We start from the raw sequence: 11,859 nt of genomic DNA on the forward strand, positions 1-11,859 counted from the left end.
CCCTTAATCCACTACTGCCGTGGTTGCTAGACCATGGCACTAAGAGCCACATCCAGTCTCATCTTAAAAACCTCCAGGGACGAGAATCCACCACTTCCCTAGGCAGCCCATTCCAATGCCTCATTACTCTTTCTGTAAAGAATTTCTTCCTAATATCCAACCTAAACCTCCCCTGGCAGAGCTTAAGACCATGCCCTCTTGTCTTACTGATAGCTGCCTGGGAGAAGAGACCAACCCCCACCTGGCTACAACCTCCTTTCAGGGAGTTGTAGAGAGTGAGGAGGTCTCCCCTGAGCCTCCTCTTCTCCAGGCTGAACAACCCCAGCTCCCTCAGCCTCTCCTCACAGGACTTGTGCTCAAGACTCTTCACCAGCCTCATTGCTCTCCTCTGGACCTGCTCCAGCACCTCAATATCCTTTCTGAACTGAGGGGCCCAGAACTGGACACAGCACTCCAGGTGTGGCCTCACCAGCGCTGAGTACAGGGGAAGAATCACTTCCCTGGACCTGTTGGCCACACTGTTCCTGATCCAGGCCAGGATGCCATTGGCCTTCTTGGCCACCTGGGCACACTGCTGGCTCATGTTCAGCTTCCTGTCAATCCAAACTCCCAGGTCCCTCTCTGCCTGGCTGCTCTCCAGCCACTCTGTCCCCAGCCTGTAGTGCTGCAGGGGGTTGTTGTGGCCAAAGTGCAGGACCCGGCACTTGGCCTTGTTGAACCACATCCTGGTGGAATCAGCCCAACTCTCCAGCCTGTCCAAGTCCCTCTGCAGAGCCCTCCTGCCTTCCAGCAGATCAACACTCTCCCCCAACTTAGTGTCATCTGCAAATTTGCTGATGGTGGACTCAATCCCCTCATCTAAATCATCAATAAAGATATTAAACAAAACTGGGCCCAACACTGATCCCTGGGGAAAAGTGAAAATAAAAAAAAAAGGAAAAGAAAAATAGACTGGTCCTGTAGCTTTAAATGTTTAACATGTCTGTAGAAGAGAGATAGGATTGGTTTGTACCAGTTTAGAGATAAATCTCACATGTTGGTGGTCATTTTCTCAATCCAGCACACAGATCTATCTCTTCTGATCTTCTCTTTATTTCCTTTGTCCCTTCCTGTCAACTCTCTTCCTTAACTTTTTTCGCAGAAAATTAAATATGTCTGGATAAAGCAGAATGCTCCACAGGGGCATCTAAAAGGTGTTGCCACTTTGCCTATGACTAATAAACAAAAATCTCCTCTGAATCCTTCTTCTCTTACCACCACACTAACAGAAGTTCATCTTCCACATTTCCCTTTGTTGCTTTTCATTGCTCTCCACACTCAGAATCCCTGTCTTTGCCAGTGTGAAATTACCAATTCAAGCAGTGCTGGGAAAGCAAATGGCACTCCTGCCCATGTCTGACTGACCTGATACTCCAGATTCCACTCCAGAATTGCAATTTTTCAGTGCTATTTGTGCATTACTTTTTTTTTTTCTCTGAAATACTGAGGATGCCTTTGCCAGAGGGAGGAGGTAGGATTTGAGGAGTAAAAGTCATTCAGAAGCTGACACTTGTTCACCTCTTGACTTTTCTCTTAAAAAATCAAACATGATTAAAGATTTGTTTTTATTCTCATTGGAGTTAAAATAAATTATTATAATGAAAGATCAATGTGCTTTTCAAAAATATAAAGAATAATGACTTCACAGAGTTCATAGTCAGTCTTGTGGGTTGATTTCCTCCTTGAAGGCATATTTCATTTAAATAGATTCCTAAAAGTTGGTTAATGTAAATGGGATCTATATGTAACATATCAGTCCTTAGCTCTATTCAAAAACAAGACAATAAAATTTACAATGGAAAACAATAAGTAAATATTTATAATGTTTCTTCATGCCTATTTCTTGTACCAATCTTCTTAATCACCCTTTCTATTTCATTTGATAGCACTATATTTTGTCATTAACAATCACTGAATGAAGTTTCTTCCATGCCAGACTGTCTCAGTTTAACAAGACAGAAGTGTTTGCTAAGGAGGATGAGTTATGAGGAAAACCGAACTTCCTCCTCTAAGCAATTGTAAATCTGAAATTAAGAGTCTTCAGTTGAGGAAATGTGGAGAAAGAAAAAATAACAGCCCTTTATTAAAGGATATATGTGTATAGGTAACACAACAAAAGAACAAAAAACAAACAAAAAAGCCCCTCACCCCATGAGTTCTGCACCGAAACCCCATCCTTCCCTCTGAGGGAGAAAAAAAGAATACCAAAACCTAAGTTCTCGCTACCCCCCCACCCTGGCAAGACAGCCATTAAGGTCTAAGCCAAGCATTCAGCAAAAGCTGAAAAACTCATCTCCACCCCAGCGAAGCAGTTGGTGTGAAAAAATTTACCAGAAGCTAATGAAAAAAGGAAGAAAACCTACGAAACAGAGAAAGACACAAACAAAAAAACCTACAAAACCAACTGACCAACCAACAACAACAACAAAAAAAACAAAACAAACAAACAAACAAAACCACAAAAAACCACCACAATAACAACAACAAAACACTTAAAACTGAGTTTAGCACAGAGCAAGTCATTTCAGTGACTTTCTCTCCAGCAGAAAAGGAGCCGATCTCATAAATTTTTATCAGCAGTTTCTAGAGAATCATTAATGACTCAGCTGCCACTCTTCACCTGGTTGTAAATTTGATCTTCCATTCCCAAACATCTGTGCTGACCTTCTGGCATGGAAAGCAGACTATGTCACTTGGAACTTTCTCTGCAGGTCTTCTGAGAAGCTGATGAGGAAAAATCATAGAATTGCAGAATCAGAGAAATGTTTGAGTTGGAAGAGACCTTAAAGTTCATCCAGTTCCAACCCCCTGCAATGGGCAGGGACACCTGCCACTAGACCAGGTTGCTTGGTTTTGATTCTCTTATGCAGAATGGGGATAAATGTACTGATTTTTTATAAAATGATAATGTAAATGTCCCCTTCACTTGCATCACTTCTGCAACTGCTGCTGCCAAAGACATCACCATTCAGACTTTCTTCCAGAGACTTCTGCAAGCAGCAGAGAATTCCTTGTGGACTGACATGTCCACCTGAGAAGGTGAGTAGCACTTATCAACTGCTCTGCATGTTTGCATGAAGAAGTGTGAAGAAAATTGTCACTGTGAATTTAGCAATTGAAGTATGGACACAGTTCGTTGTCTGTGCATCTCCTCCAGTGTCCCAGCAGAACACAACACTATGAGATACAGCAGAGCAACAGCTTGCAAAGTACAAACATGAGAATTACAAGATTCCCAACAAAATTCCATCATAGCAAGAAAGTGTCAGGGAGAACAGGAAATGCATCCAAACAGGAAAATCACCGAAGGCCTATTGAAAAAAAAGAACTGGGAGAACAAACAGAAGTTACTATTGCCGTATTTCAGGTCAGCAGTAGGAAGGAAGTCTTCCATTATCCCCATATCACCATTGGCCAATCAGAGCACAAATCAGTCCAGCAGTTTAATTACCTAGGTAGCCTCATCTCCTCAGATGGTAAGATTGATGGAGAGATAGACAACAGGTTAGCAAAGGCATACAGAGCTTTCAGAAAACTCCATAAAAGAGTTTGGTGTAATAAACACTTGAAGAAAAGTACAAAGATCAGTGTTTACAGAGCCATAGTGCTGTCTGCTCTCTTATATGGATCTGAATCATGGGTCATCTACCACCACCACCTGCGACTCCTAGAATGCTTCCATCAACTCTGGCTCCATACAATCCTAAACATCCACTGGTCAGATTATGTGACCAATACATCTGTTCTAGAACAAGCAGCAGTCACAAGTATTGAGGCCATGTTGATGAGAACACAGCTGCGCTGGGCAGGACACGTCTCAAGGATGAAGGACCATCGCCTCCCTAAGATCTTGCTTTATGGTGAACTTGCCACCGGCTGCCGCATGAGAGGAGCCCCGAAGAAAAGATACAAGGACTCCCTGAAACAACATCTCAACCTTGGCCATATTGATCAACATAACTGGTCTACTCTGGCCTCAGATTGGGAGGCCTGGAGACACACCATCTATAACGCTGCTGCTTTCTTTGAGAACGCATGCAGGATCACTCTTGAGGAGAAAAGACAACGCAGAAAGAATCGTGCCTTGCAGAATATACCACCTAAGGAGTCTTTCTGCTGTGCCTTTTGCAATCGGACATGTCTAACTCGTATTGGGCTTTTTAGCCACCAGCGTGCCTGTAACAAATGTGGATAGAGCCCTTCCCAAATCTTCGTTTGCGAAGCCCAGCCCTGATGACTAGGAAATTTACCAGCCTTGGATATCAAGCAGTCCAAGGGCTTTCTGAATAAAAAATGAGTTATAGAAGTTCACCTCTGCCCATCTTGGACATCTTCAGATTGCAACAGGTTCATTTTGTGTTCATCTGACAGTAACTTTTCTTGTGAAGAGGCAAAATAGTCAAATGAAGCATTCATTCCTCTTCACCACAGAATGTCTGCTTCCTGTAGCCATTTCCAACATTCTCTTCCACAGTTTTTACTTTGTAAAGGCCAAATGACTGTGTAGATATTTGTCCAGTGGAAAATAGCAAAGTATATCCATGCAGCTAGTTAGTATTAATTTGCTGTAAGCATGTTATTCATTCTTCACCTTTTCAAGCGGTATGTGCCGCAGTCCGAAATGGGGAAAGGATCACGCAACAGCACAAAGGAGTTCGTGCGAAGTAGAAGGCTGCTCCGAGCTATCACGCTTTATTCTTCTCAGGGACTCACTTATATAGGGTAGGATTGGGAAGGTTCCAGAACTCGGGGTGGAGATACACCATATATGGAAAGAGTAGGAGGGGCTCAGACCTTATTAGGGTATAGGGGAGGAGAAATGCCCAAATAAAGGCATTTAGGGGATGAACAATACCAAATAAGGGAATACTGCAATGCAGTAAATTCTAGCCTATCAGAAAAAAGGAATAGCATATGAGGGAATAAACGTATTATAATTCGATAAAACTGGGGTACAAAGCTTTTCAAACTGTGCATTAACAATTCTATAACTCTCCTTTAGTAAACTTAGTTTGTTTTGTCTGGAATGGCGAGGTTTTAAGGCATCAGCAAGTGTCCACGTGTCTCTGTCATCTTTCGTACACTTCTCGCCACTTTTGGAACTTCTGCCAGTCTTCTCTTGTGCCCGCCACAGTATATGCTTGTGAGGGGGCTGAATAGGATTAGCCCAGCATGTGTGAATAGATTTTCGTAATTAATACCGTATTTGAATTCCTAATCCTGTATGGTTTTGGTGCTCAAAAAATTCTTAAGGCATTTATGAAGAACAGTCTTGCAAGACTTCAAGAGATACATAAGAGCTACACTTCTAAGGAATGGATAGCACAGACAGAGATTTTTTTCTTTCAAGTTCTTTTCATTGTGAAAAGACTTGATAAATGTTCAGTGAGTATTTCTTGTAGAAGTAACTGGAAGTAAAAATGAGAAGTCCTTGCTTTAGTTAGAAGGAAGTATCACATATTAGGCAAATCAACTCTTTAAAGCCTGGCCCTTTGCCCATCTTAACTACCTGGTAGAAACAAAAAACTGGACACATTATATTTGAACATTAAAAAAAAGCAGTTCTAAATATTTTGCATTACCAACTTCATGGTCCATTTTTATTAGATTAGTGAATAAGATTACCAGATAGTTAAAATACAGAGACTTTCATTAAGCACTAAATCAAAACAAATGAGAAACCTCAACTCTGAATACTGCATTATTGTAGTGTTCTTAATGGTGTCCAAGATATGATGCAGGTGTCTGAGTTACCTCCCTTTAAAATGGTACCATCAGAGGATGTCATCTGCTTTAATGCAATGCTTTTCAGCTTTAGCACATACATATTTCTAATTATTACAGTGATACATGGAACTGCTAATGACTCAAGTGAGGTATTGAGTGATAGCTTGCCTAACTGAGGGATTTACCTCAGTTACTAAGCACAACCTACAAAGTGTTCAGCTTCTACTTCAAAACAGGTAATTTCTTCCATTTAGTTGTGGAGGTGGAGTGTCCCTTTGAAATATGCTTTTACTGTTATAACTGTGTATCTCAATTTTTGTGCTGTCTTATGACTCTAAGTTTTAAGAAACGTTTTTTTGGAGGGTTATACTCTTCTGATCTTAGAGTAAAATATCTAATGAAGAACGTAAGTATTATTATAAAAATCCAGTGATTTCTCCCTCACAATCCACAGCTCACACCTTTTTCAGGCAAAAATTGCTAATTTAGGCAACCAGCTGTGGAGCTGAAAAAGATGCAAATGGATTAATCAACTCCTGTGCTAATGAGCAACTCAGCTGCAAGAACATCTCTGCTATAAGGAAAAGCTGAGAGAATTGGGGCTGTTCAGCCTGGAGAGGAGAAGCTTCAGGGTGACCTAATTGTGGCCTTCCAATACCTGAAGGAGCTACAGGAATGATGAAGAGAAACTATTTACAAGGGCCTGGAGTGACAGGACAAGGGGGAATGGCTTCACACTGACAGAGAGTAGGTTTAGATCAGATATTAGAAAGAAATTCTTCCCTGTGAGGGTAGTGAGGCTCTGGCACAGGTTGCCCAGGGAAGCTGTGGCTGCCCCATCCCTGGCCAGGCTGGACCGGTCTTGGAGCAACCCGGGATAGTGGAAGGCGTCCCTGCCCATGGCAGGCAGTGGATAGAGATATCTTTAAGGCCCCTTCCAACCCAAACAACTCTATGATTCTATAATTGTATGAACTCTGTCAAGAATAAGTCTTTCTTCAGCTACAGCAGAAAGTAAGAATAGGCCTGAGAACACGAATAAGCATCATGGAAAACATGTATCCACAAAAGTCTTCAGGATTTACCGACCACACACAGAGTTTTACTGAAAGCTTCCATCTCTCTTTTAAGTATATGCTCAAAGCCACCAGAAAAAATCTGCATGAATTAGTTACTGCATTAAAGTTATTGCCCTGCTACATATTCAACACACTGGCTATAGAACCAAAGAACAATTTGGGTTGGAAGGGGCCTTAAAGCTCATCCAGTTCCATCATCCTGCCAATGGTGGGGACACCTTCCACTAGATCAGGTTGCTCAGGGCCCTATCTCATAGCTACTGCTACAACCTAGAGTTGTCTATCTACTGGACATTCCTTAAAAAAATGCTGTTTATTTTGAAAAAAAAAAAAAAAGAGTCTTCAACTGTTTTGAAACAGCTGATGGTCATATTATTTTAGTGCGAGACCTGGCAAAACAGGTAATACATTTCACAACCTGGAAGGGGCTTTTATCTGCTTCATTGCAACAACCAGCTGAATATCACAGAATACACAGATCTGTGCACAATATTGTGGGATAACACCAAAAAATTCACCAGGTGCGTAGGAATCTGACTGTTAAAAATAGCACACTAGGACAGGTAAGAATATAGAGATTTATAGTGTTAATGCTTTGTGCCATCTTAATGCTTCGTCAAACTAAATATTTAATTGAATATTTTGTTTGTAGGACATAAAAAATTTTAAGATATGGATGTACACAATTCTAGGAGATTACAGAGTAGGCAGTTATGAATTTAACAGCTTAAGGCAAATGAACAAGAACTGTGTGCTCCACTCTGTGCCAAAACCACAGCAGCAAAGGGAAGCTCTACAGGGGCTGGTGGAAAGATTTTGGAGACTCTCAGAATAGACTGAACAGTCCCATTCCCAAGCAAACATGACTCACCAGGTCCTGCCACAGGGGACATATTGGATTCATGTTTTACCTACTAGTCTGAGTGTCCTGCAGTGAATGACAGCTCCAGACCTGCCCAAAGCCTGCTGGACTGTGGAGACTTGCTCATTTATTTACAGATGCCATACACATTTCCCCCCCCCCACCCCCCCGGAAGCTCTGTACATCTCTATAAATTCCAAGCAAAATGCTGGATGCCAAGTCACCACAAGGTACGTGTCAGCGTTTCTTAAACACACTCTGTAAACTCATGTTAATTTTACATGGCTGTGGTTTCACTGCTGGGGAAATGCAAATGGCAGCACATGGCATTGCCCTGTGGGGAAGCAAGGGAAATACTGCATATTTTAGTAATGCAGGATTCGTTTTTCTTGCCTTCATAGACTTCTTTGCAATTTTTTGCTGTATGGGCAGTTTCTGTGACACTTCTTACCTGCCTAAGGCACTCCTCTCTATAGGCAAGGTTTTTTACACACGACTTACAAATCTCTGAATTTTAAAAACAATGAAAGATGAGTTTTCATGGCAGGGGAATACTTTTGCCAAAAATAACGCCCTGTAATATTTAAAAAAAAACCAGCAGCAAAATCCTTCTTCCCTACGGATCAGTCTGTAGGGTGTAGAGAAAGGCTCATACAGCATTTCGGTTCTAAAGCTTGTGTACTCTCAGTTCAAATGTCCTGTTACAGGGCTGAAGAAACAGGATCAAATTGGTGCTGGATGAAAACTCTACTTGATTTGTAAAGATAAAAGGAACATGACTCCAACAGGCAGCTGTTTTTACTCTAATATGGGAAGAAGTTGCAGCAGCTGAGTTTCTGTGGCAAATTGATGTTCCCAGCAATGAACAGCAATCAGGTCTGGTGAAGCACAAGGTTAATGTGATTGCAGGGGAACATCAAGAGGAGAGGGTGAAGTAAACCTGCTAGTCTGATGGAGCACATTTCTTGCTGTATCAGTTTGTTATAGCCATCATCTGCCTCTGCATTTTTCTGCCCATTTTTCCATAGTATTCACTTAAGAGTCCTTTACCAGCAAAATCCCCAAGCACGAAGACTCCATACTTCGCACATCCCATGGCTACAGAAGGTTGCCCTGAAAAAATACCTGTGACAGTTTGGCATTCCCTCAGCCCCTTGGTCTCAAGACCAGTGGCTTGGCATCATTTATTTGAAGCAAAATAAGTACATACCTGCTATATTTTCCACATGCAATAGTTCACTCATGTCTTCTTGCCTGATGTCAGCCAGTAGTGATAGAATGTGAGAAACACATCAGCTTGACTAAGGACCAAATATTTTCCTTTTTCCATCTCACCAATTTTCAGATATTTGGCAGCATCCTGCTCCCTTCCCAGTATCCTAGAGTTTTCAGAGGGTTTCATCTGTCTTGTGGGGTTTTGTTTTTAATAACATCCTGCTTTTCTTCTTGTAAGTTTTGATCTTGTTATATACAATACATCTATCACTCCCAGATGTGAACAAAGCTAGGCACACATGATATGAAGGACTGTGCTTTTCAATTCACTGTGAAAAAAAAACCACACTGTAAACAAACAAACAAACAAAAATAAAACCTACAGCAACAGACCAAAGAGTAACAATAATTTTTTCAGAACATGACGTGGGTGAAGCAGAGAAGCTTAACTTAAATGAACAACTCCATTTTTATCCATAGTTCTAACTTTAAAAAAAACCAAACAAAATCTCCCTAGACTAGGTGATCAAACAATGTAAGGACTACAGGATTTATCATAGTTAAGAGAAGCCAGTTCCATAGATGCTGATTCAGGAACAGATGTAAAAGTAGCATATATTCCACTAACAGAAATAAAAGGTTGAATATATTTTAATTACTTCCAAACCTCTGGCCAAAATAATGCCTTATTGGATACATGGCTTTTGCCACAAATTCAGCATTGATGAATTTTGCTAATCTACTCCTCTTGTTGAAGAAATACGTTGAACAAAGAGGGAAGAAACCATGCTCAGGTGTTCCCCTCTCCCCACAGTAGGAGGTTCACCAGTTCTCCCCAGGTATTCCTACCAGAGGATAGTTTTGACTATACCTCAAGGTACACTGACAAATCTCATACACTGAAGAGCTGGCTACACCCCTCTCTCTGCACTGAATCCAGGTGTTAGATCCCAAATCTGTGAGAAATTATGAAAACAGCTTTCTGTTTCACTTTGCTGTTATAGAGGATAAAATAGCACAGTTCACTGTTTGGATGCAGCAAGATGACTTCTGATTCCTGAATTCCACTGGAGGATTCCTGAATATCCCTTGAGGATGTGTCAGAAGTTCACACAGTACCTTAAGGATGCACTGCAATTAATTTTAAATATAAGGTGAGAAAACTCTCTTTGCATCTGATTATTAGAAAGGAGTACATTCCAGATTTTGATATTATTGCCAAACAATGGACTTAGAATAAATTTCTACTGATAGAAGAAAAAAAAAAGAAAGAAAAACCAAAACGAAACAAAAAAAAACACAAACACACAAACAAAAACTAAAAACAAATAAAGAAAACCCCCTAAGTTTTGTATTAATTACTCAGTACCCAGCACCGTACCCTGAATGATTTATACAGCACAAGATAGCACCTTGAAATTTATGTATGTGTGTCAGTGGCCAATCTCTTCAGAGAAGTTCTTTCTGTACAGAACTTGGATACATTCTGGCATTTGTTCTGTTTTCATGCAGAGCAAAGACTTGGTTTTGTGGATTTGTGGGAAATTCAGAGAAGTGAAGTTACAAAAAGCCCAGAAGTTTCTGTTAAGTGGGAAATAAAATTAGAGCATACCTCAGTTAATCTGCAGTGTGAAAAACACCTCCCAGTAAGTCAGTAAGAACAGTGATGGCTTGTGCTATGGTCCCCTGGGCTAATAAATCCAGAAATAATTTCTGTTCCATGGAACACTCTAAGTGCCCTTCACATCAGTATAGAATAGAGTGCATTTAGATGTCTTCAGCAAAGAAGGGTCTCAAGTCTGCGTTGCCCCTCTCGAGACTAGAGGGGGAACCAAAGTGGAAACCACCAGCACCTCCAGAATTTTTAAATGAAATTATAAAGTAGAAATTAGTTCCAGAATGACACTGTGATATTTCTTAAAACATCTTAAAAAGAGTGCTCAGTTTTAATATTTTTTAGTTCTTTAAAAAATCTATACCAAAAACCAATTCTATGCTGAAAATAATAAATTCTAATGGCACAATAAGGCTAAATAAGGCAAAAGTTAAAAGATACTGAATTTAAAAGGTTAGATATATATTTGCACTATAATAATATAACTATAATATGTATATAATAACCATAATATGTACTATAATAACATATTCTCTCAATATAGTACAAAATTATTATGTCAAGCTTGCTGCCATAATATATGGAGAACAGGATTTTTAGAAATTCAGAAAAGAATAAGGTATAAAAAAAAATTTGTGTTTGAAAATTATTTGTATCATCTTTTCTTAAACTATGTTTCCTCTAATTTTGAAGATTTCCATATCAAAGATACAGGGCTTGATTAGTCAACACTTCTTAAGCACAAGCTTTTACTCAGAGTCTATCTAGCTTGGTATTTTTAAACTTGTGGTAAGGATATAAACTCTAACACACACAGAAAGAGACAAAATTAAAGTAACATGGCAAAAACATAATTTTGGGGCCTGGAAACAGGTGCTGAGAACTGATTTTAAAACACAGGTTCAAAAACTGACCACTTTTCCTCTTAAAGATGCTCTCCCCTACCCAGACAGGCATTAAAAAGGGAGGAACATCCACCTCGCTTCTGAGAAAACCAGTATATTTATGAATCTTTTTCAGGTATTTAAAACATTGTTTTAGATTGAGTTGCAAATTTTCCTTTTTCACTCACACCACCATTTGGGGGATTATGTAAGTTGGACTCTCAGAAATTTTAAAGTTTTAAAGTTATTTTTCTATTGCAGAGACTATATAAAACTATATAAAACTGTTAAACAAGTAAAAATAAAGGGAGAATAAAAATTAGTAATTCCTTAAACAGGACAGACACTGAAACTCATTTTACTTGTATGATATTCAGTAAAAAGCTTCTCTTCTGCCACTTCCAGAATCTTAACTACCAAATAAAAGAAAATGTTTAA

This window comes from Pseudopipra pipra, chromosome Z (assembly GCF_036250125.1).
Source record: "Pseudopipra pipra isolate bDixPip1 chromosome Z, bDixPip1.hap1, whole genome shotgun sequence".
Taxonomy (NCBI): domain Eukaryota; kingdom Metazoa; phylum Chordata; class Aves; order Passeriformes; family Pipridae; genus Pseudopipra; species Pseudopipra pipra.